The sequence below is a fragment of the Melanotaenia boesemani genome, chromosome 1, assembly GCF_017639745.1.
Source record: "Melanotaenia boesemani isolate fMelBoe1 chromosome 1, fMelBoe1.pri, whole genome shotgun sequence".
Lineage (NCBI taxonomy): Eukaryota > Metazoa > Chordata > Actinopteri > Atheriniformes > Melanotaeniidae > Melanotaenia > Melanotaenia boesemani.
Genome location: NC_055682.1, coordinates 4,291,825 through 4,315,306, shown reverse-complemented (window position 1 = coordinate 4,315,306; position 23,482 = coordinate 4,291,825). Strand labels below are relative to the sequence as shown.

Genomic DNA, 23,482 nt, shown 5'->3' with positions numbered 1-23,482 from the left:
AAAAGTCAGGAAATTATTGTTTGGTGGATTATTTCTTTGTTGTATAAAAGCTTTTCATAAATATATTTTATACTGTTTAAAAGTCTGTTTATTTCTCTTTTAAATGGTGCCACATTTTATAGGACACTGCATGATAATAAGTAGAGACACATTCATTTTGATATTTGAAACTGGATATCTGGAGAAACTAATAAATTTCAATACAAAATCAGTTTATGTGAGCATTACTGGGATTATCGTCATTATTACTGTTGTTATTGTGTAAGGTTTCATCAGGCCGTAGTAAACCTCACATCAATTCCTAATAAGAGAGCAACTGATAAACTAAATTAATCCACTTTAAAAGGTTTGAAATGCTTCCGCTGATTTTAGCATGTAAATACGCAAACGTAGCAGAACGTTGACGTGTACATTGGTGTTTACAGCAAGTATTTCTCTGTATTACTCTGTATTTCTCTGTTTCCCTGTCTAGCATAATGCTCCGTTGTGAAATTAAAACCATTCATGCTCAACAAGCTGCAGCTATGATCAGAACAATCCAAACTGGAGATTCCCACATCTTACTTCACTTTGTTCATGGGCGGTGTGGCTCGGTAGGTAGAGTGGTCGTCTTGTAACCTGAGGGTCGCTGGTTTGATCCCAGGCCTGTTGAGGTAATGTTGAGGTGTCCCTGAGCAAGACACCAAACCCCAAATTGCACCTGTTGGGTCGTGGTTGAGCGCCTTGCATGGCAGCTTCCACCATCAGTTTGTGAATGTGATGTATGATGTAGAGCACTTTGGGTATCATTCCAGGTACAGTAAAACACTGTATAAATACACACCATTTACCATGTGAGTCGCGTTGTTACACAGGATTGAAGTATTTGAGCTATCTGACTTTTTCTGAATTTTCCTTATGATTGGCCAAATCGATGAACTAAAGCAACTTTTCTTTGTTTTCCACCTTGTCTGCTGGAAGTTTACCCAGAACGCTTCATGAGAGCCTGCTGCAGTTTTCTCTTTTCTTCTTATCTAAACAATATTTTACCCTGGAAACCTGGAAACCTTGGCTATACCCACATTTCAAGTTCCTGTCTTGCTTCTTATCTTTTCAGACTAAAATATATCCAAATTAGAGACGTACTAAAGTGGCAAAGGCAGCTCATTCCCCATTAGACTTGGGTGCAGGTGTTCAGTAACACTGCGTCTGAACTAGAAACTCAGAATAAAAAACATTATATTATATTATATTATATTATATTGTATTATATTATATTATATTATATTATATTATATTATATTATATTATATTATATTATATTATATTATATTATAAATGCTGGGTTAGGCTGCAGCTTCCCCGCAACCTTTAATGGACGAAGCGGAACAGATAATTAATGGATGGATATATTATATTATTGTCACGTCTGAGGCGTGGATGAGAGGTGTGGACCCACACACAGGCTTAAAAAGGTAGAAGGCAAATGGGTGCAGAATAAAGCTTTAAATAATCCTGACGCAAAATAACATGACAAGAAACATTACTTGGCAAGAGAACTACATGACGAAGCATGTTATGAAGATTAAAGAACATAAAAACGACAGTCTAACAACAACTAACAATGGACTGGCAAGGACGAACTGAAACCAACGGGCTTAAACACACTGAAGGACTAATGAGGAACAGCTGAGGTGCACTAATGATGGGAACCCGAAAGCAAAATAGAACTAAACTTTGATATTCTGTGTGTCAAAATTTCATTTCTATAGTGTTGTCAAGAATAATATAATATTTGTCATGATATAATGAAATATTTGCAAAAATATGGGGGGTGCACTAATTTCTGTGAGATACTGTATGTTTGTATATATAGTTGGTCATTTCATCACTTCTTGATCACAATTGATCTACAAAATCATAAAATATTTAATTTCATGTATCTGGGAGTGAAAAATACACTGTTTCATTTTAAGAGCATAACTCGGTGTAAGAATTTTTAAATGTACATATGTGTACATTTCTGTATGTTTGTTGTAATCCTGACCAACTGAACTGAATTACATAATGTAAACACAAGTTAACCCCTTTTTATTTTCTCCCATACTACCTTGAATGTCTCCAAGTACCACAAGGGGTACACGTGCCCCCATTTGAGAAACACTGATTTAGAGAGAATAAGAATAAATTTTGCTGACCCTTTTTTTCCAGATCATAATTTTTCTTCTGTACCTAGCATGAAGCCTTATTGTGGGAGCTGCTACCCAGAACTTCTGTCTTTGGAAGCAGGTCAATGCACTAAAAGTGGTTTTATGTACATTACACATACATGCACAAAGTAAGCACCTGCTTGACGTACTTGAGTTTATAGTCAGGAAAGTTATACTTTTCAGCTTCAGCAAGTCTTTTTGTGTTAGGTTCCTTGATTCAATTATGTTTCAGTATTTAAGTAAGTTGTATTTACTGTTAAGACAAACTGACCAGCCAACACCTTTATGGGACAAATTCATCTAACAATCCATCATCCAATAATTAGATTTCTGTTTGCTAAAGCAACATAGATTTGAACCTTAAGTGTAGCAGGGTTTTGATGAATTAGTCTCCAATTCTACTGACAGCACAGAGCTGTTAGAGCATTAGACAAGCAAACACAGAAACAATTAGACATTCAAATAAGTTATTTTAGAAAGAGACAGACCTGGAAAAGAAAAAAAAAATTTTATAAAGAATATATGACTCAGAGCAGCAACTTCTGTTTGTGCTTCTGTGGATTCCCACACAGTCCAACATGGATGGAGAGCTGCAAACACATTCAGGAGCATAAACAGGCTGACGTGGGCTTGAAATGCAACAAGAACCTACTGTCATAATAACCGTCATCCCCCTTACAAGGAAATACATCTGACAGGAAGAAGTGCCTCATAAATTTAAAACGCTGAATGTTCAGTATTTCGTAGACGTAGCATCACTTAAAATTATTTTTAGCCATGAGTATAAACAGATCTTTAGCATGTACACAGCAAACAAAAGCCGTGTTTCCACCAAGGGGCCCAGCTCAGGATGGGCCAGTTTATTTCAGAACAGCCTGATCTTTTACCCAAAGCTTTCTAATACCCTTACCTGAGAGGTGGAGTATAAGCTGGACAGTTAAATAAAAGCACAACGTCTTACTTTAATTATAAAGAAGAATGTGACACAGAAACAAAGGAGGAAAATGACAGACATCCAACAGTTTGTGTTTATTCTTCTTGGCCTAAACAACAAAAAGCACATGGTATATTTAAAAATGGCACTTTTCCCACTTTGCTCTTATTGCCAAGAAACACAGAAGTGGCTTGTAGACCTTTAGTCATCTCTAAAGGTCAGATAATGTCAGTGTTTGCAGTGTCTGGTTGCTTGGAGTCTTTCTCTGTTAGCTTCCGATATGTTGTGGCTAAATTAAAGCTCATGGAGGATAATAAAAGCTATTTCTTGTTTTACTTGTCAAGATTGCAGGTGAAAGAAACAAGCACTTGAGTTGAGCTCATTTTAACGTAAGCTAATGTTTTTCCTTTAATCTCCAGGTAGTCCTAGCAATCTTTCAAATAAAGATGACGGGGCCCCTTCAAGAATCTAGGCCAACGTCTCTCATCACCACTTTGGTTTGTCTCACAACCATTTTGTTTGCTGAAGGTATGCGAGTCCACAAAAGTTAAGTGACTGAAAACAAGCAACAGACAACAACAGACCCAATGCTGAAAGAGGAAATAAAAACGGACAGTTTGGGATGGAACGATGCGGAACAAGAGAAGGAAGAGCATCAACTCAGGTTGAGTAGGAGAGTGATGTACAGCTTGTTCTGTCAATAGTGTTACGTGTAGTGTTTTTGTGTGTGTGCTGTTTTGGGAGTTGCTGCAGTTTGAATCAAAGAAAGAGAACATCATTTATCTCTCCTGTCAAAACAGTCGGAACCTCCCAAGGGAAAAAGAAAGTCAACATGCCTGAGGTGTTGTTATTGTTGGACCTCTGCACAGAGAGAATGGCAAGCAGGACTGATGGGTAAAAATGGAAATAAATGTCCTCTGCCCTGACTCCATGTTTGGTTTTTAGACCTGTGTAAGCAATACCATAACCTTTATAGACAGACACGTGGACTAAAAAGGTTAGAAAATAGTCTTAAGCTGTTTGTCTTTGAGGCTCACCAGCAGAAGAGGTGGACCATAAATTTTGTCTGTTAAAAATTTTAATGAAAATATTCCTATTCACATGGTCTGACAGTACCCCCCTGGGTTTCACAGTGGCAGTGTGTCAGAAGAGCCACCCTAACTTCCTGACACCCAAGTTTAGTTTGACTCGCGTTTGATTTCTATTTGGGGTTTGGAGGAACCAATAAATAGAATTTTATTATTTATGATTATACATATTTTATTATATATATATATATATATATATATATACATATATATATATATATATATATATAATGTGGATATAAATATAATTTCACTTGTCTGCTCATCTGTCCCTCACTTCATTTTCTTACCCTATGCTTTTTCTCCCTTTTCTGGCATCCAGAGTTTATCTTCTTTGGAAAATACGTGACTTTCTCCTCTGGCTGTCTGGCTGCACTCTGTGTGTGACTCGGTTAAACCGACTGACCATTGCTGGTGTGAACTGAACCATGTGGCACAATTTTAGAGGGGTGATGTGGCCTCTAAGAACATCCATCATTATTGCAAAATTCAGTCTGTCTGGCAAACTGACTTTTATTATCATAATTAGAGACAGTTCCCAGTCAAACAGCAGCTTCAGTGACGTCACCTGACTGCATTTACCACAATAACCTGATAGTCACTTAGAAGTTTTTTCTAACTTAATTCCATATGAATTTATACACTTGATTAGATTATAAATTCTCTATTTGTATGTTTCACTTTCGTTTGACAATGCACAAAAAAGAGGACTTTGTTATAAAGTCTATTATTACCATATTATTCATATTATTTATATTATTATTGTTTCAGCAACGCTCCTGCCCTCACACTCTCTGCAGTCATAACTTATTGATAACGAAAGTATTTTTTCAGGCTAAACAGATAGATCCCAAATAAACTCAGCTGTCAGCAATGCCGGAGTGGCTGATATTTATTACTGCACTTTTGAAGAAAACAGGAAGCCTTAGTTTTAAGATTGCAGGCAACTCCTGCTGTTTAAACATCAACGCAAAAACTTGAATCTACCAGCCAGTAGACGTAAATCACTTCGCCAAAAACCAGTGACATGTATAAGATCCACCAGCTCTACATTTTCTCTCTCTGATAGTACCTGATAGTATCTGAAAGTACCTGCCTGCAGCACCAAAGGACTCAAAATAACGTCTCTCTCCACCCTAGCAGCACCTGTCCTCCTCCTCTCCTCTTTAGTTGCCTCATCACCTCTGCTTGTGTGTTATGGTAGATTCTCTGATGTTTAATGAAGTTTGTTGGCTTCACACAAACATCAAACTGCACATCGTTGCTGTTTGTGAAGCTGAAATATCTCCACTCATCACTGGTTGTCAGACTGAGCAGTGAGCAGTGAATGAACAGCGCCGCAGCAACGATGCAAATATCTGACGAAATAGAAAATGAACAGACTTAAGTTTGAAGATTTTCTTGATCAACATTTGATAACTTATTATAACAAGATATGTTTTATATTAAAGTGTAGGTTAAAAGCAGTTTATGTAAGATATGCACTCATAAGAAAAACAGAAAAACTTTGAGAGTGCAGGAAAAGATGCCCTTATTAGTAACCCTTAAAACCTAGCTTATAGCCTATACGCTAGGTAATCCTTAGCCTACATATGTATTTTTTGTTATTTGTTTCTTTGTCCTAATTCATTTAAAATGTCATCAAGAATAACTACATTGTAAGGGCATGTTACTACTCTAAGCTGTAAGCTAACATCACCTAGTAGGTGTTAGTTAACTGCGCCAAATAAGCCACAATATAGTTGTTAACATTCAGTGTTGAATAATTTCAAATAAATGTGGGCTGATCATAATTTATAGGAAGTTATTAACTGTAGGCTATAGCCTACACAATCACAAAATGGTGTAATATACTCATTTTTTCTGTTCTTAGCAAATATAATTAATGTATTTATATTTTACATCACTTTAGATAAAAGAGTCTGCAAAGTACCCATAAAGTACAGATAAGCATAAATAATGTTTGTTTTCATATGAACTGCCAATGTGTGTTCACCGTAGGTCGCTGTGGCATCAAAGTACCGTGCCAGCAGTGGCACAGAGGCATTTATTTGGCAGTACTGCCTGGGGCTTGGATGCTGCTGTTTTTTAATCTATGATTTCTAAGTATAATTGTTTTCCTGTAGCCAAATGTGCACTGCATCAGCGTAAACAATGAAAAGGATGTATTTAATGTAAAGTACATTAATTGGGTGAAGATATATTTGCTGTTTTACTAATGTTTTAAATTGCACTTTATATCAATAGGTATGGGGGACACATGCAAAGACACATAAACATGTATGCTGATGTGCTTTATGTTGTTATCAACTGAGGTAGACTAATACAGCGTTGGCCATGGTACTTTGTTTCACAAATGAGGCCCTTAAAATGCATTTAATGGCATAAAGTATGATGACATGCAAAAAAGTATGTGAACGTTATTTTGGATTTGTCCATTTATTAATATAACTTCTTGCAGAGAACTGAGTTGGACAGACTGTCCCTGCAAAGGTGAGCCAATTAACGGAGCCAAGCTGCCACTAGGCCGTATGTAGGTGAGTCACAGTGTTGGGGTAGTTACTCTAAAAAAGTAAGTTACTCATTACTTCTGTAAATTGTAATGAAATTACTTTACTTGTTACTGCATTTGAAAAGTAACTTCACTACTTATTACTTTACTTTACCATTTCTTAATTCACCGTGTAGACATGGACAAACATCATAGCCGAATCATCGCTGCCTGTCTGCATAGTGTTTACTGTATATTGTAAACAAAATGGCTTTAAAACCACAAGAACAACGTCCCTGTCTGTGGGAAGAAAAGGCCACATTTGCCTCATCATCATTTTGTCAAGTATTTTCTATTCAATAGTCGACAGGGGGAGCATGTTTCCTACAATGAACCTGCAACTAGCTTGTTAATTTCTGTCTTCTGCGCTCCAGGAAATGTTGAAAAAAGCTTAGCTTGTTGAGGCGGGTCGGCTGCTTGTTGAGGCGGGCCGGCTGCTTGTTGAGGCGGGCCGGCTGCTTGTTGAGGCGGGTCAGCTGCTTGTTGAGGCGGGCCGGCTGCTTGTTGAGGCGGGTCAGCTGCTTGTTGAGGCGGGTCGGCTGCTGAAGGACTCCTTCCACTGACCGGCAAGCAGGATCTTTCACCACAAGTTTGGACTGAACTGAAAATAATGCGAAATTGCCACTGACCAAAAGCCCATATCTCCGTCTCCAGCTTCATTTTTCTTTTCCTTGGTTGGCGCACAATTAGCTACGTCACGTAAATCGGCAAGGCAGGCAAGCACACACACAGGCAGCAGCTTGCGTGTACCACTTAAAACAGATCAGAACTTTACACATAGGCAAACACGGCTCGAGTAGTGAGGGGTAAACAAAAGAAAGTGAAATGTAAATTAAAGCAGGCAGATATTTTTAGTGGGCAGAAGAATCGTAGTCAAATGCTGGTACGTTACTACCGATAAGGGCAAAACATCAGTGTTTCATTTGGGTCAACACTTACCCACGAGAGTGTGCACTACAGAAGAAAATGCTGAGTGCGCACCACACACTGCATTGAAGTGCACCCACATACTGAGACACACTCTTCGAGTTGTAGTTAACAACACTAAGTAGCTTTTATCTTGACTGCCTGTCAGAATTTCTCAGATTTTTGTAATTGAGAGCTCTCTTATGGCTGTCTACTGCAGCTACCTCACCCAAGATGTGTACCAAATCTGCATCTGGCTCTTTTAAGCTGGAGTCTTTAAACTTCCCCACACTGGAACTTTATTTCTTGCATTTTATCTATTTTATTTTAGCTTTTTCTTTCTGTTTTTATTTAATCAATTTTATTTCTTTTAATCTTTGTTTTTTGTTTTTTGTTTTTTTTTAATGCACCTGTATTGCTTCCTGCACCCTGCTGTATTGTTTTATGTAAAGCACTTTGAATTGTCTTGTACATGAAATGCACTATACAAATAAATTTGCCTTGCCTGTGTGTGTGAAACTCCTGCAGTTTGATGTCATAAAGCTTTCTAATTGGCTGTTCAGACTTGGACGAGTGTCAGTGGGTAAAACATCCATGCACAATCAGACCTTCCCCTTCTGACATGATTTCCCTTAATGTGGCTTTTATGTTAGAAATATAAAAGTTTATATAACCTGATGTGGGGAAAAAATCACTGATGTGTTACAAAATGGAAAATTAAAAAAAGAAAATCATTCATGCAAAATGAACAAGAAAGTGCAGCATCCTCTGGTTGTAAAGAGCAGAATTTCTGACGGCTCAGCAAAGAGGACACTGATTAAAGATGCATGTAAGAACATTAACATTCAGAAGTGAGTGTGAATCTGCAGGTCTGAGATGTCAGAGTCTTAGAAAGGTTTGTCTGTTTCTGTTTTACCTGGTGTCCTTGTTTTATAATGCATGCAATTTTTTTCAGGCTAAAAAAATACATATATATATATATGGGTCACACACACACACACACACACACACACATATATATATATATATATGGGTGTATGGGTGTGACCCACGTCACGGCCTCAACTGGTTGTAGAGAGAAGGTGCTAATGACAGAGCCCCACACTAGCAATGTAAACAATAACCTGAAACCAAGACAGAAACTCAAGCAGAAACTCACCTAACTGACTGTACCAACCGACTGAAATCAGGGCTTGTTCTGTTGAAGTTCAACAAATTCTCTCTTTTATACGGGATTTTAATACATATATATATATGTGTGTGTGTGTGTGTGTGTGTGTGTGTGTGTGTGTGTGTGTGTGTGTGTGTGTATAAGCATTAAAATATCAGCTACAATACCAAAATTATGTAAAAGTGTAACTGAGGTAAAATATTGGCAAGACTTTAGTTATTTTTTCCAGAAAGTTCAGATTGTTCGTGTTTTCTAAAATGATAGTTTACTGAATAAAAATAGCTTAAAATAGTATTTCTTTGTCCTAAAACAAAGGAGAAAATGGGGAGTGTTATTTTTTATAGGTTATTATGCTGTAGTTTTACTGGTCAGATTGGGTTGAATGTGGAACCTGAACTAAAATGTAATTTGCTTCCTCTGGTTTAGGGGATTAAAAGAAAGAAGAACTATTAAACAGGGGGAACAATGTGGAAAAAAGTTTGAGATCCAACACCTTAAAGTTTTATTTTTCTTTTTTGTTGTGTTTTTTACATGTTCCTAATTTCTGTAGTTGCTATTTTGTCTTTTTGTCTTAGGCTTTCTTTCCAGCCTTTGTTCTGAGCCTCTTGGGTTTGACTATGCTGTCCTTTTTCTTAGCGGATACTAATAGTTGCATCATTTATTTCCCCCAAACTGTAGACCAAAATCTGTTTCTAAACACGTTTAATTCAAATCTTTCTAATTTCATCTCCAAATAGCCTGAATTGAAACATTTTAATTGAATTGAAACTTTGACAGATTTATTCTTGTTGTTGCATTTCTATAATTCCATATGCTGAAGTCAGAACTCATTTTAAAGCCAATCCAATTATTTCCATTTCTGGGTTTTCACTCCTTTGTGAAGCCTGAATGGCATGGGTTTCATTAGCTGGAAACCCATGCCATTCAGGCTTCAACATGGATCTCCCTGCAACCAAGCAGAGTGATTTATTAAAGCACAGATCAGGCATTACTGCGCAGTCACACAATTAGATCAATCTCCATTAAGAAAAACATACATAGGAAAGAAGACAAGCAGAAAGAAGACAGGGTGAACATTTTTATCTCCATCAAGGCAAGACAAGGCAGTTTATTTGTATATTTCATGTACAGGACTATCCAAAGTGCTTTACATAAAAAAAGACATTACAGATATTTAGAAATAGTAAAAGGCATCAACACATAACTACAATAAAATAATAAATTACATTAAAATGATTAAAAGCAAGATAAGTTAAAAAAAATGCACATGGATGGGAAGCTGTGCACAAACAAATAAAATATTTTAGTTTTAGATTTTTTTCTATATTAGGGAGATTAATTTATTTAATATTTAATTGTGTTTTATTTTATTCCCATCATTTTCTTTTAATTTTTTTCCTGATTTTTTTTTTCTTATGTATTTATTTAGTTTTATATACTTCTAAATAAATTCCAGCATAAAGAGGTTAAAGCAGTTTTTGTTTGAGGATAAAACATTAATTAAAACTGCAACTTCCATTTGTTTCAAGAGTTTAATTGATTACTTGATGCATCAGTAAGTTAGGCTGTTTTCAACTGGAAAAGACACTTAATTTAAACATGGATTGTATTTGGCTGTTGCAGCCTGCAGGCATGGCATGAACGCCCTGGTAGGCTTGAATGAGCTGTCAATCAAAAGCTGAAGATCCTGGCTCCATTTTGAGACGGTATTGGATCCAAGTAACTCAGACAGAAAGTACCAGATTTGACCCCACTACTGACTAATTTTAAGTGCAACGGCGTTGTTTTTTATGAAACATTTAACTGAGCTGGATCATCTGGACCTTCATCATTGTAACAGGCATGGTTTCTGCCAGTGTTGGGAAAGTTCCATTTCTACCTGAACAAAAGTTCTGTTCACACATTTTAAAATGAAATAGTTCAGTTCATAGTTCATAAATAACATTTTTAACTAAGTTCACTGGTCTAAAATTGAACTAGTTCATAGCTCCTTTTTCCCAATATGTTGCTAAGCTATTACCCTCAGAATGCTATGTTTGCCACCCATTCAGTCCACGCTCGTGGCCAGCTGCAGCTTTCACTCCCACACTATAAAAACATGAGGAAAAACTTGCTTGAATGGTCTTTTTTTAACGAGGAACTATTAAACTATCTGAGGTAGGAACCAGGCTGAGGTAGGACACAAAGGATGTGCCTCAAAGTGCAAATCATTTAAACATAATTTATCTTTTCATCAAGTCACTTTTCAATTTTTTGTGAATGTATTTTTTCTGACTTGTTCATCCAAAGAAAAGTTCTAGAACTTGGGTCTTAAAAGTGCAACATTCAGCCCAAATGAAGACGTAAAAAACAAAACAACAAAAGACATGCAAGACCATATGTCTGCATTTGTCATGTTTATGAAAGCTGAGGGCTCCTCTTTCCTCAAAGGCTGCAGGTCTCCGACAAAATACTGCAAAAGGTTTTCCAGCTGCAGCTGGAGATGAAGACAACGGAGCTGCTGCTGCTGGACGCCGGTATTTAGTTCTGGCTGATGGAGGATCTGCTTTGGCACACCGTTGCCAAGTCTTTAGATTGGTTTTTATTAACATTTAGTTTACGTACCTTAGAAGGCTAGCCGGGTGCTTTATTTCAATATAGGTTTGCTGTTGATGTTGTTAACAATAATAATAATAATAATAATGGATTAGAACTATATAGCGCTTTTCAAGGCACACAAAGCACTTTATATTGTATCCATTGTTCATTCACTCCTCACTCATACCTGGGACAGACTGACAGAAACATGGAGGCCAATCTGCGTCTACAGCTTCTCCAACCGCCACCGAACATTCATATCCACATTCATACACCAGCGATGCCAACACTGGAGGCAAGAGGGTGAAGTGTCAAACCCCCAACCTTCCAATTATTGGATGACCCGCTCTGCCACCTGAGCCACTGCCGTCCCTAATGTCCAGAGTTGCTTCTTGACACCAGGCGGGCAAAGTTTACACAAAAAAGGCCAGATTTTTTCCTCCTGGACCATCACTGTCCTTTTCAAAAAGTCATTTTAAGCAATCATACGAAGATGCTGTAGTGATCATTGAGGCAGAGGTAGAGCTGCTGCCTTCTATGGATTTTGCCTCCATCTTTCAAAATTTGATGATGCATGCGCAGAGTGGCTCTGTGGTGGCTGGTGTTGCCAGATTTGGTGTTTTTCACCAATATATGTGTTTTAGCCGGGTTTTCGCCTGGAAATCTGACACAAAGTTCAATTGTGAAAGGACGGCGTTCACAAACGGCAGAATGAGCGCGCTCACTATAACGTTAATCTTTATGTAGGTGAATATCAGTTATTTTTTTATCTGACCATGTTCTGATTTTTTTTTTTTTAAGACTTTACCGTAATAACAATTTTGAGGTATTTTTACTTTAATCAGTCTAAAGGTTCTTTTGTTACAGGGCAACAATATTCATGGAACAGTTTAATGGATGTGATACTCATTCAAATACCACCCTGTGTTGATCTTATTAAGATTAAAAAATTCAGCTGAGGCCTCGGTATCTCAGAAAACAGTCCTTGTCTACATTTAAGGGAATAAATTGGTCATGTCAAATAAAGTTTGTGTTGTTTACCAAAGATTTGCATCCAGTCTGTAAAATATGCATGTTAATAACGGTAGCCTCTGAATGTAAATGTTTTTTCATCAGCCTGAAGCTTCTCTGAGGCTTGTTTACAAGATGTTCAGAGTTAAACTGTCTTGATATTACAGCCATATTTGTTTGACTTCATTGGTGCAGTCTGATTTATGAAGGTTATCTAAGATTAAAACTTAAATATTTGCTGTTGTTGTGCCTCCATGGAAAACACTCACAGGGCAGTTTGCAGCTTGCTATTCAGTTATATTCTGCTTTATTTGTATAGCCCCAATACACAACAATGCCATTGTTATTGCCTAATGAATCCTTTTCATTTTGCATCCAAATGCCTGTGTGCTATCACCCACCGGGGATTGACTCTGCTCACCACACCCTTGCTTTCTGCCTGCTGAGGATTGGCTACATTCACCACCACCTAACCTTGTCAGCTGATTCGAACATTGACTGGCCTATAGTCAACATTGCAGCTACACTCTGGAAAATATAAACAAGCTGCAGCTGTAGACTCATTGGCAACTGTGTGCACAGACAGTCTGCCCTTGGCTTGCTGAACTTTGGTAGCTGTGACCGTGTGTTTTGATTGGTGGTGTTTGTTTGGTGAGAATAGTGTTTTTCCAACAGTTCTTCTTTTTGCTGAGTGACAGTCTTGTTTTTCTTTCTCTTTGTTTGGTATAAGTAAAGCCTTTTTGGCTTCTTTTTCTGTTATATTTATCCATCCATCCATTTTCTACCACTTATCCGGAGTCGGGTCATGGGGGGTGGCTGCTTAAGCAAGGAAACCCAGACTTTCCTCTCCGCCACATTCACCAGCTCATCCGAGGGGATCCCGAGGCGTTCCCAGGCCAGTTTTCATCTTGGTCTCCTGATAATTCCCCTAACTTTCTTTAAGAGTCTTTCCTGCAGCCTGTCATTTGACCTTCTGATATAGCCAGCACCTTTTGTTTCCTACAAATCCTGAAAACACCAGTGATCACCATCAGTTAAAAAAAAGACACTTGGACACCTCAATTATGAACTACAGGCCAATCTCAAACCTCCCATTGAGTAAAATGGGAGGAATGTCTGGTCGAGTTCCAAATTGGTTTGAGACCTGCTTGATAGACAGGAGCTGCTTTGCATCAATCAGCAACTATATATCCCCAAAGTTCCCCAAGGCTCCATGTTGGGCCCCCTATTGTTCAGCATCTACATACTCCCATTAGCTCGGCTCATGGAAACAAACTAAATATCTGCTCATAATTATGCTGAATACACTCAGTTCCATATTACTACGTCACCAAGGGACTCTGGTATCAGACACAGATTCTGTTCATGTCTCAGTCAAATCAATATGTGGACAAGCCAGAATATTCTTCGGCTAAACAAAGATCAATCTGAATTCACTGTGTTAGGAACCAAAGATGAACGTCCAAAGATTAGTGTCCAGCTTCAGCCAGCAATGCTAAAAACAACTAGTTAATCCAGAAATTGTGAATGAATGAATGAATGAATGAATGAATGAATGAATGAACTTTATTGTCATTGCAACAGGTGCAACGAAATTTTTTCCAGTACAAACCCATCCAAGAGTTGACAACAACAACATATAAACAGGTTCAGGCAGACTGAGGCAGCAGCCGCCGAGCAGCACGCTATTTTCACAGATGGAAAGATAACTTGAGGGAGCGTAACGGGATGAGGCTAAAAAAAAAGGCATCATTACACTGGGCCTAGAAGGGATCCAAAAAAAACACACCAGGGGGGAGAGCAGTCTCCCATCGCAGCCACGTGTGGACGCAGCTGAACTTGAGCTGCGTCCACACCAATCAACCTGCCGCCCGGGAGTGGAGGGAGGGGGGGAAGGGACAAGCAAGGCAGTGAAATCATGGAGGAGGTTTGTCTGTAATACTGTACGTGAGTGTGCTTGTTTGTGTGCGAACATGTGTGTGTAGTAAGTATAAGTAAGTGAGCTTGTGAACTTTATCCCAGTTCCTTTCTCCAGTCTCTGCCACCAGATGATAGTGGGGCGACCTTGGGAGCTGATCCAGGAAAGGTCCACAGCCTGAGAAGATGGGAGGGGGGAGGATGGCTGCAGAGCATCCATCTGCATAACATTTCCAGGGGAACGTGATAACCAGCCATCCAAGGCCAGTACAGGGAGCCAGATTAAGATAACAGCATTTGTTTTGGTTCAGGCTAGAGCATGTTTCGCCTGCCTTGAGTCTCTCAGTGGTCTCATGACGACTCCAATTCAACCGAGTTTTGGATCAATTTCCATCCAGCCAACAACTTCTCATAGTTGGTGTCCACCCCGTGTACGAGCTCCAGAACCGCAACCAGCTTGCCATTCTGGGCTAGAATTGCATCCAGTTTATGATTAAGCTCCTGCAACGCCATAGTCTGATTGTTCTTAGCTTGACACACACCAGTGTCCGAATTTTGCGATACACCAGGAAACCGCTCCAACAGCTCCAAACAGCAGAAACCCAGTTACCATAAATCCAAATGTATAGATGTCCTCTGCATCATCAACGAAAAGAATGGACAGACACATGGAGTCCATCACTAATCCAGCCGCGAATGTTCCACCAGGACAAGCGGGCTTCCCTTCGCCCGTTTTTCGGTTCGAATAAATTTGGTCATTTGCATTGAGAGACCAGCTGATCGGATCCATTGTTCAAGATGGTTCAGATTTAGAACAGAAATGCAGAGAGAGGCTCAGATAAGACAGAACAAGCGTCTGCCTTCATCAAGAGCAGGAAGAGTGTCATTGTGGTGTCATTTTGGACTCTAAGCTAAATTTTAACAGTCATATTAAAGGAGGAACTAAATCAGACTTTTAACTCCTGAAGAGCATATCTATAATAATTTGTTTTCAGTAGTCATGATTCAGTAGTTGTAATGTATCTTTAAAAAAAGCCAACTTAAACACATGCAACTAATCTAGAAGGATTCTGGTCCAAAATACAGCTCTAATCTGCTGACACCATACCAATACTTCTAAGATCAAGTGGGTCAAGAGTTCAAGCTAAAAATTTAGTTTTTCTGCTCCTGTTATCTGTAACAAACTACCAGAAAACCTGAAGTCTGATCCAAACCTGAGTTCTTTTAAATCAGGTCTTAAAACACTTTTATAAGATGGAGGCTTTTTTAGCCTTTTTAATATACTTTCTTGCTTAAGTTGATGGTGATGATGATGATGCTGATGGTGGTCATAATGATGATGATGTATCATCTGTAACACTGTATGCATTCTCTTGTCTGTTTCTTTTCATCATGTACAGCACATTGAGTTGTTTTCTGTATTAAATGTGCTATACAAAGAAATTATTCCCTGCTTTACCTTTCATTCGAGGCAGTGTCCCATATTTTTCTACCATCATAAACAACCTGCACACATTTTGCAAATATGAGTCAATATGGATCTTTAATGTGTCTGTGAGTGTGTGTTTATGTCTCAATCAGTATTAATTTTAACTGAACATGTTTTAATGACCTCTAATTGCAGGAAGAGTAGCTCATTAAAAGGAGATCAGACACCAACTAAATATGAAATAAATGTACCATAATGCTTCCACACATACACACAAATGCTGATCACAGCAGGAGATCGAGCTCCTCCGAGGGAGCACAATGAGCTGTAATGGATTCAACTCGCCTCCTCTTACAGGCATGAGAGGGATTATGGTGTCTGAGAGACAGCTAGAGGACAGAGGAGGGACGGACACGTCGACTTTGATCCCGAAGACGCCACGTCACAACGCAGAAACACAAAGTACAAAGAGGACAAAGCCTCAAACATCACAGAATATTCATGAGAAGCTAATGTCCTTACAGGTTAAAGTACCAAACAACATATACATCAACAGGGAATGAAAGGGACCAAAGGCTTTCAGTAAAAAGAGAGGAGCTGCATAGCTGTTTATTTCAGGTACAAGAAAACCAGTAAAATATACAATTCTATACAATTAGCTGAGTCATGCATTTGCAATGGGGGCAGAATAACTTGTAAAAAAAAAAAAAACGTTATTTTTCTACAAATATACCAAAACGTCTATGTACATCTACCAAAACAGTCCAGAGATATGGGGTCTGTGTTTTTATGCAAAGATTTACTTAATAAAGATGATTTGAAGGAAATAAAAGCATCAAACAAGAATCTGGCAGTTATTTTCTGTTTGTTTTGGGATTTTTTACGCTTCGGCTCCCCCACAGTTGGCGGACGTAACACCACAAGTTTCCATCTCTATACAAGTCCTGCACATGCTCAGCCATGTATGTTGAATGTGCCGTCATCCTGAAGCTGACCATTTATTACTTACTGACAGCAGCAACACAGCTAACTCTGCATCCGCCTATTTTTGATAACCAAAATGAAAAGCATTTAAAGGACAAAGCCTCCTCTCGAGGGAATAGTCTTGGACTTAAAGGAAATGCGAGTTTGAGTTTTGGAGGTTTTTTTGTTGTTGTTGTTGTTGTTTTTTTAAGTTAAACTGTAGAACTGCCAGGACAGCAGAGAGATTTGGGCCTAATGTGGCTACTTCCAGATGCAAAAGATTCAATGAAGTTGAATGAAGAGTTTCAAGAAGCTGTTGAGGCAGTGATGACGTATGAAAATCTATACAACACGTGACACAAAGTCACAGACACTGGCCCAACATGGATAAAAATTCTCATGAAGTATAAAATAACCAGGGCAAAACAAACTTTGTTCATACACACTGACAAGAACATGGTCTGTATTTATATAGCGCTTTTACACAAAGCACTTTACAATATTCATCACATTCACCTGTTCACACACACATTCACACACTGATGGCGGAAGCTGCCACACAAGGTGCTCTACCACCACACATCAAGAGCAATTTGGGGTTCGGTGTGTTGCTCAGGGACACCTCGACATGAGCTCTCTGGGCCATTATAGATTGAAACGTACCTTTGTTACCTCGGCTTTTAATTAGAATTCAGTGCCCTTGGGTTTTAATGTAATGTTTTAATCTGATTAAATAATTTTATTGTGCTGGTTTTGTAGAGCCAAGAATGAAACAAGTTAAATGTTCTCAAATGCAGGAAAAAATCCATCCTGGTTCTATTACTCCTTATAGAAATCTACATTCTGATAGTTCATAAAATAACTGAACTGCAACTAAAATGGAAAGAACTACGTAGGAAGACTCAAATAGCTCACACTGCTGTATACAGGCTTGAAGTAGGCGGGATGTGTCGAAGTGTATGTCTTCAGGGTTTAAAAGCCCCAAACTGGATGGTGATTGACCAAAAGAATGTATTTCATTATTTCCAGGTCACTTTGACTCCAAAGATGTGCAGCTAACTTGTTCTGCTGCTTTAAATATGAGTAAATATTCATAAATTATGAAGGGAGGCTGTAAGTTAAATTAGATGTCAGATGGATGTCGGATTATTAACACACATTAGTAACTTGATGTATTATGTAATTTATCTGCATCATTTTATGAGCCAAAGTAAAGACTTCAGTTAGATACAGCAGTTTGTTTGTTTGTTTGTTTGCTATTATGAAAGTTTTACATGAGTAAAGAATGCAAGTTACTAATGCTGCCACTAAGTGACCACGAGAGGGAATAAAGCGAGTAGGCACTAATTTAAGGAGACATCATCCACTGAAACATGTTGGCGGTTCTCTGCTTTGAGTGCCGTCTTTCACTTATTCAGGACCACACCACATTAACACACAAGCACACCCCGATGCACACGCTCACCCTCCACTGCACAGAACCTGCCGTGTTCGGGTTTAATGCAACATTAAATCACATTTATGATATTTTTACACAGCCCTGGTTTGTTCATCACCAAACACACAGTAACTGGAGGAGGTGGAGTAAGTCTGCGAAGATTAAACACTTCTCTTAGAGAACGATACTTCCATGTCTTGTTTTAAAGCAGGTAATGGCTTAAATTAGCTGAAGCCTATAAAGCATGTGAAGGTACATCATGCCCCCTTTTGTAAGGGATGCTCTCCCACTACCTCCATTTGCAGTTGTTGACTGGTTTGATTGTGCTCTGTTCGACTAAAAGTGTTCAAATATAAAGAAGAGAAGACATAGATAACAAGAAAAGGAGAAAGGAAATTTTTCTTTCTTTGGCTAACTGCACCCCTTTAAACACCAAGCCATTTAATGCTTTATTAATGTAAAAAAAACAAAAAAAAACAACCCTATAAATCCCAGCCACCATGCAGACATGATGTTTCCAGGACAGCCTCAGTTGTCAGATTAAGAGCCTAAAATGATGTAAAATGAATGTATGAATAGATTTAGCAGCATAAAGGTCGACCAGAAGAAGAAAGCAGAATTTATTACTAACAGAACTTTGTAGAAATAACACACAGACCAACAGTGACCAAACCTTTTCTCATCTCATCGTTCTCTCAAGTCTTGGCTTTCAGGAGAAAAAATATTGTTATTGAAACAAACACACAACAGAAACTATTTCCATGTTTCCACTTTTTTCTTCTTTTTCTAGTTATTTCTGCAACTATTTACCTGCTATCCTCACTAAACCAACTCCAGCTCAGCTGCTTTGTGGCGCCACCGTGCGTTCCAGGAATTGTTTATAAAAGTCTGGTTTTCTTTGAATCCCTCAGTTGAGCAGCTTACTTACTGGATCTGTCTGGCCAGGAACACTGCAAACTCTATAGGAAGGTTGTAATTCCAAGCCCACTAAGAGATCATACTCCTGTTAGTAGAAGTTTTTCATAATGAAAAAGAACGGTACATTAATAGTAAAGAGACGAATGGTTTTTCAACACATTCCAGTTTGTTTTTCCTTGTTACCTCCCATTGCATCTGGACGTCCTCAGTCAGGTGTGTCTGCTACCAGCATAAATTCACATAATCACTCATCTCTGTATATACTCCTTGGTTTTCATTTTTTACTTCTCTTTTTGTCAGTCCATCATTCAATCCAGAGTCCCCATGTTATTTTTTGTTAGATTAAGCTTTTATTTCTTGTTCATCTTGCTTTCTTCACCATTTTTTGTTAGTTTATAATGAAGTTTCCATTTTAGGACACACTGAGTTTGTGTCCTAAACCTTATTTACCATGGGCTGTGACAGGAACAGGGTCTGTTTTTACAGCAGCTTCAGAGCAATTTAAAATAATGAGGCAGACAAAGCTCACAAACAATGTGTGACGTGAATGTCACATTTTTTTTGTCAGACATGAGAGGAGTTCAGAGGACAATAAACGTTAGAGGGGTTGTTGTCCACCATCATGCTTAATTTCATTTATGGCGACATACACAGACAGCATGCAGGAGCTACTGGACATCAGAATAAAATATTAGGGCTGTCAAGTAATTACATTTTTAATCAGATTAATCACAGTTTACAAATGAATCAATCATGATTAATCATGATTAATCACCATTCGCGACGATGCCTGAAATCTGCCTGTTTTTACTGTATTGTATCAACAGAAAGAAAACCAATGTTTACTTGGGTTTTTCTTCACTTTTTTATATTAGATGATCACTTTAGTTGTAATAATCAGTTCAATATCACAGAAAATCAAGACCTTCAAGAAGTATATCTTATTTGTGCCAACCTTTTCCGGGTCAGTGCCCCTACCTGGCCCCCTTCTAAACCTTTCTAGACCCGCCCATGTGTAGCTGAAGTTTAAATCCTTTCTACCATCTGTCAACTACTTTGTTAAAGAGGAAAGCTCCTCTGATTTATATCTCACAACCTGTTTATAGTTTCTCTCACTACATTCATGGACCCTAAATGATCAAAGCTGTCGCCAACATCTGCACAGCACCAGTTATTTAGAGAAGAAGATGTCCCCTTGTTTCCGTGACAGTGACGTTGATCTGATTGACATGAGACTGATAAATGTTGCCTACTTCAGCTGGCGCCTCCAAGAACAATACTTTTTGGTAAATATATGCCAGTGTGAACCATGAACCAAAAGTTTCCTCCCTCTAAGCTGAACGATAAGCAAACGCAACAAGAGAGATGGTACTAGTGACATAAAGGCCAATCAGCTGATCACTAACAGCGTCATGATTCACAACAGGAGAGGGAGGGGGGAGAGCAGGAGGTTGCCACGCTGTGCAAACAACCGAAACAGATTTTTGTCAACTACTATTCTATTTTATCGAACAGCCTGTTCTTACTTGGGATCAGAACAATACTGGCCAGGCTGAAATGCCTTTTGAGGGGTGTACTTGATGGTATTGGAGTGTTGTACTGCCTTGCCATTTCCTTAATCCTGGGGAACCTGGAGAGAACCTCCCAGTCAGATCCAGGCATTTTTAAATACTCCATCGCCTCAGTCTCTGCTGCTTAGGAATACTCTTCTTCAAACTCAAAAAAGTACTTTTGACTGGAGGTGGCAGGGCTCTGAACTTCTGGTCTCATCAGTGGCTCGTCAGGAGTCTGACACACGGCAGTCAGAGATCAGCATAGTTTTCACAGCATCTCTTCTCATCTTGCAGCCAGTGGACCTTGAATTTTGGGTATTGTGGCAGCAGCCATCAGAGCATCCTTGCTGTCCAAGACATGCAAATCTGTCTTTGATCGCCTGTGATAACAAATAGTAGGCTACATTAGATAAGCATATAAAGTTCAATTAACAGCTTTTACAACCTCATAAATTAGGGCTAAAGCAGCTATGTTAAATTGTAAGCCTATAGCCCACAGTGAAAGCTGTAAGGCAGTGGTTCTCAAACTTTTTGAGCTACAATCCCCAAGATAACATAAGTTTGTGTCTTTAACGGCGGCCGTCTCTGGGCTCCTGGGGATTATCAAGAGGAGCCTTACCCATAGGCCTCCCCTTGGCAGAGCAAATTTGTTCAGCACGATATAGCAACCAGATTATCATTTTGCTGCTATGATGCTGGACAGGTTAAAAAAAAAAAAAAAAAAAAGCATGGTCAGAAAATGGCCATTACCAGGGTACTCACTTATCAAACGTTCTTACCTACAGATTTGTGTAGATTTTGTGCATGAGAAAATCTTCACACTAAGTGTGGAATTTACCATCTTTTACTTCTTAGAAAATGTGTCTAAATAATATAAGAACAGCTCTGATGGTAGTGGTAGAACAGGGAAATTGCATTATTTTTGCAGCAGTCACAGAGACCCAAGCATCCTCATCCTCCACTTATTTGGTCAAAATATTAATAACTCAATTAGTAAACTTTTAGAAAAAAAAGCATTTAGCTTTATTGGTTCAAAACTCACAAAAGACACCTGTGACAGACAGGTGAACTGAGCATCATTGATCTGGTATCATCATCATCAGATGATCAGCTGATCTGATCAGTGACATCATTTCCGATCACATGCTGAAAGAGATCCCGTTAGAGCTCTGCAGTCATATGGGATCCAGTGAATTTCCAAATGGTCCGGATGACTTCTCCATATCTGGATAAATGAGGGCATTTCTGAATGAAGATGACCGTGGACAGGCATGATCAGGCGACTTGCACATGTGAGATTTATCAACAACTGATTTCTTGCTAAAGTGCGCACAACTGCACCTTTGATAAATCTTTTTGTACTTACAACAATTCTAATTTTCATTTGTGGGATGAATTTAGGACAGCGTCTACAAATGATTGATAAATGAGGGCCCAGTTCTACACATCACCATAAATTCTCTGTTGTACTCATATAGGATCATGGTTGATGGGCCTCATCTTGAGCAGGAGAGTTTGTTGGACTTAACGTAAAAAAATCTTCTTCAGACCTTCATCTGAACCAGTGTGGACTAGTCTCCCCTGCTTCAAACCTTCTCATTTCATCATGTTTTCTTGCAGCCTTCGACCCCCTCGGTTACTGAGCATATTAATAAATCTAGCTGAGTGACTGAACGCCAGGCCACTCGGGTCCTGACAGGGAGGAGGGATACTCTTCAGCAATGGTCTGACCGTAATGCGACTCCAACCGCCCTACTTTCTAGTCCTAAAGAAAAAGACCCACTCTTCAGGGGAAGTGAGGCTAATTGTCGAGAGGGGCACTGAAGGAGCAAACACTGAATGAACTCTAATTAGGACACGATTAAGACTAACTCTCACAGCTGTAGAAATCCATTAACCTTTAATCGTACAGTTCACCACACACTTAAAGCTAAAGTGAGCATGAGAGTTAGTGTGAATGAGCGAGCACAAAGGGGAGAAGAGTTGAGTAAGAGTGATGAATAAAAAGCAAAGCCTTGATCAGGAGCTAAAACAGAAGCAAACTAACAAAGTTGTCGTGCAAATGAAACAGCACACAGTGTCGTGATCCATGGTTTGTGTTCTTGTTTCATGTGTTTGGGTTTTGTTATGTTCATGGTTTATGTTCTTGGTTTCTTGTATTTAGGGCCATGTTTAGTTCTGTGTTGTGCTTGGTTGCTGCTCGTTAGTTCACCTGGTCTGATTGTTCATTCACCTCATCTGTGTCTAGTTAGCTCCTCTGTGTATTTATACGCCTTAGTTTCACTTCATCCATCCTGTTTCCCTGGCGTGTGATCCCTGAGGTTTTTTGTGGTTTCATTTTATGAATTAAATCCTTTTGCCTGCATTCTGGCTGCCTCCTGCCTCGCCGTCCTGCATTTGGGTCTTCATTTCCACCAAACCGTGACACACAGATTGTGGTACATAAATCAAAATCGCTGGCTATTTGGCATAGCTGGATTATCTGAAGATCTTCAACCTGAAAGGTGTTTTCTTGTAGACAAAAGGTGCAAACACATGGAAAAGATGGGACCTTCAAGGCAGAGAGTGTGTCTGCTTCCAAACCCAAACTGGGAGCTGAGGCCTGGACTACAAAGCTGGATTTTCTCTTACCGGGATAACTTCAGGGTTAACTCTGGGTCTTCTGTAATACCATGCTGGGTCACTTCTTACCAAGCTGTATCACCGCAGCAACAGACGCTGAATGGCTGACCTGCTCCAGAGCAGGTTATGTTCTGGAAAGAAGATCAGCGAGTATAGACCAATCAGATCTCATGAAAAATGGCCTGCCCATTTTTAGAAGGTCCCGTTGACGTTGG

General features: G+C 38.9%; 1 long non-coding RNA gene across 1 annotated transcript in view; it reads right to left on the bottom strand.

Moving 5' to 3' along the window:
* Positions 1–1,138: 1,138 nt before the first annotated feature.
* LOC121637188 overlaps positions 1,139–23,482 on the bottom strand; it is an 84,419-nt gene continuing 62,075 nt past the window's right edge. The window contains exon 3 of the long non-coding RNA XR_006009809.1: positions 1,139–1,193. This is a non-coding gene — a long non-coding RNA (uncharacterized LOC121637188). The remainder of the gene's footprint in view (positions 1,194–23,482) is intronic.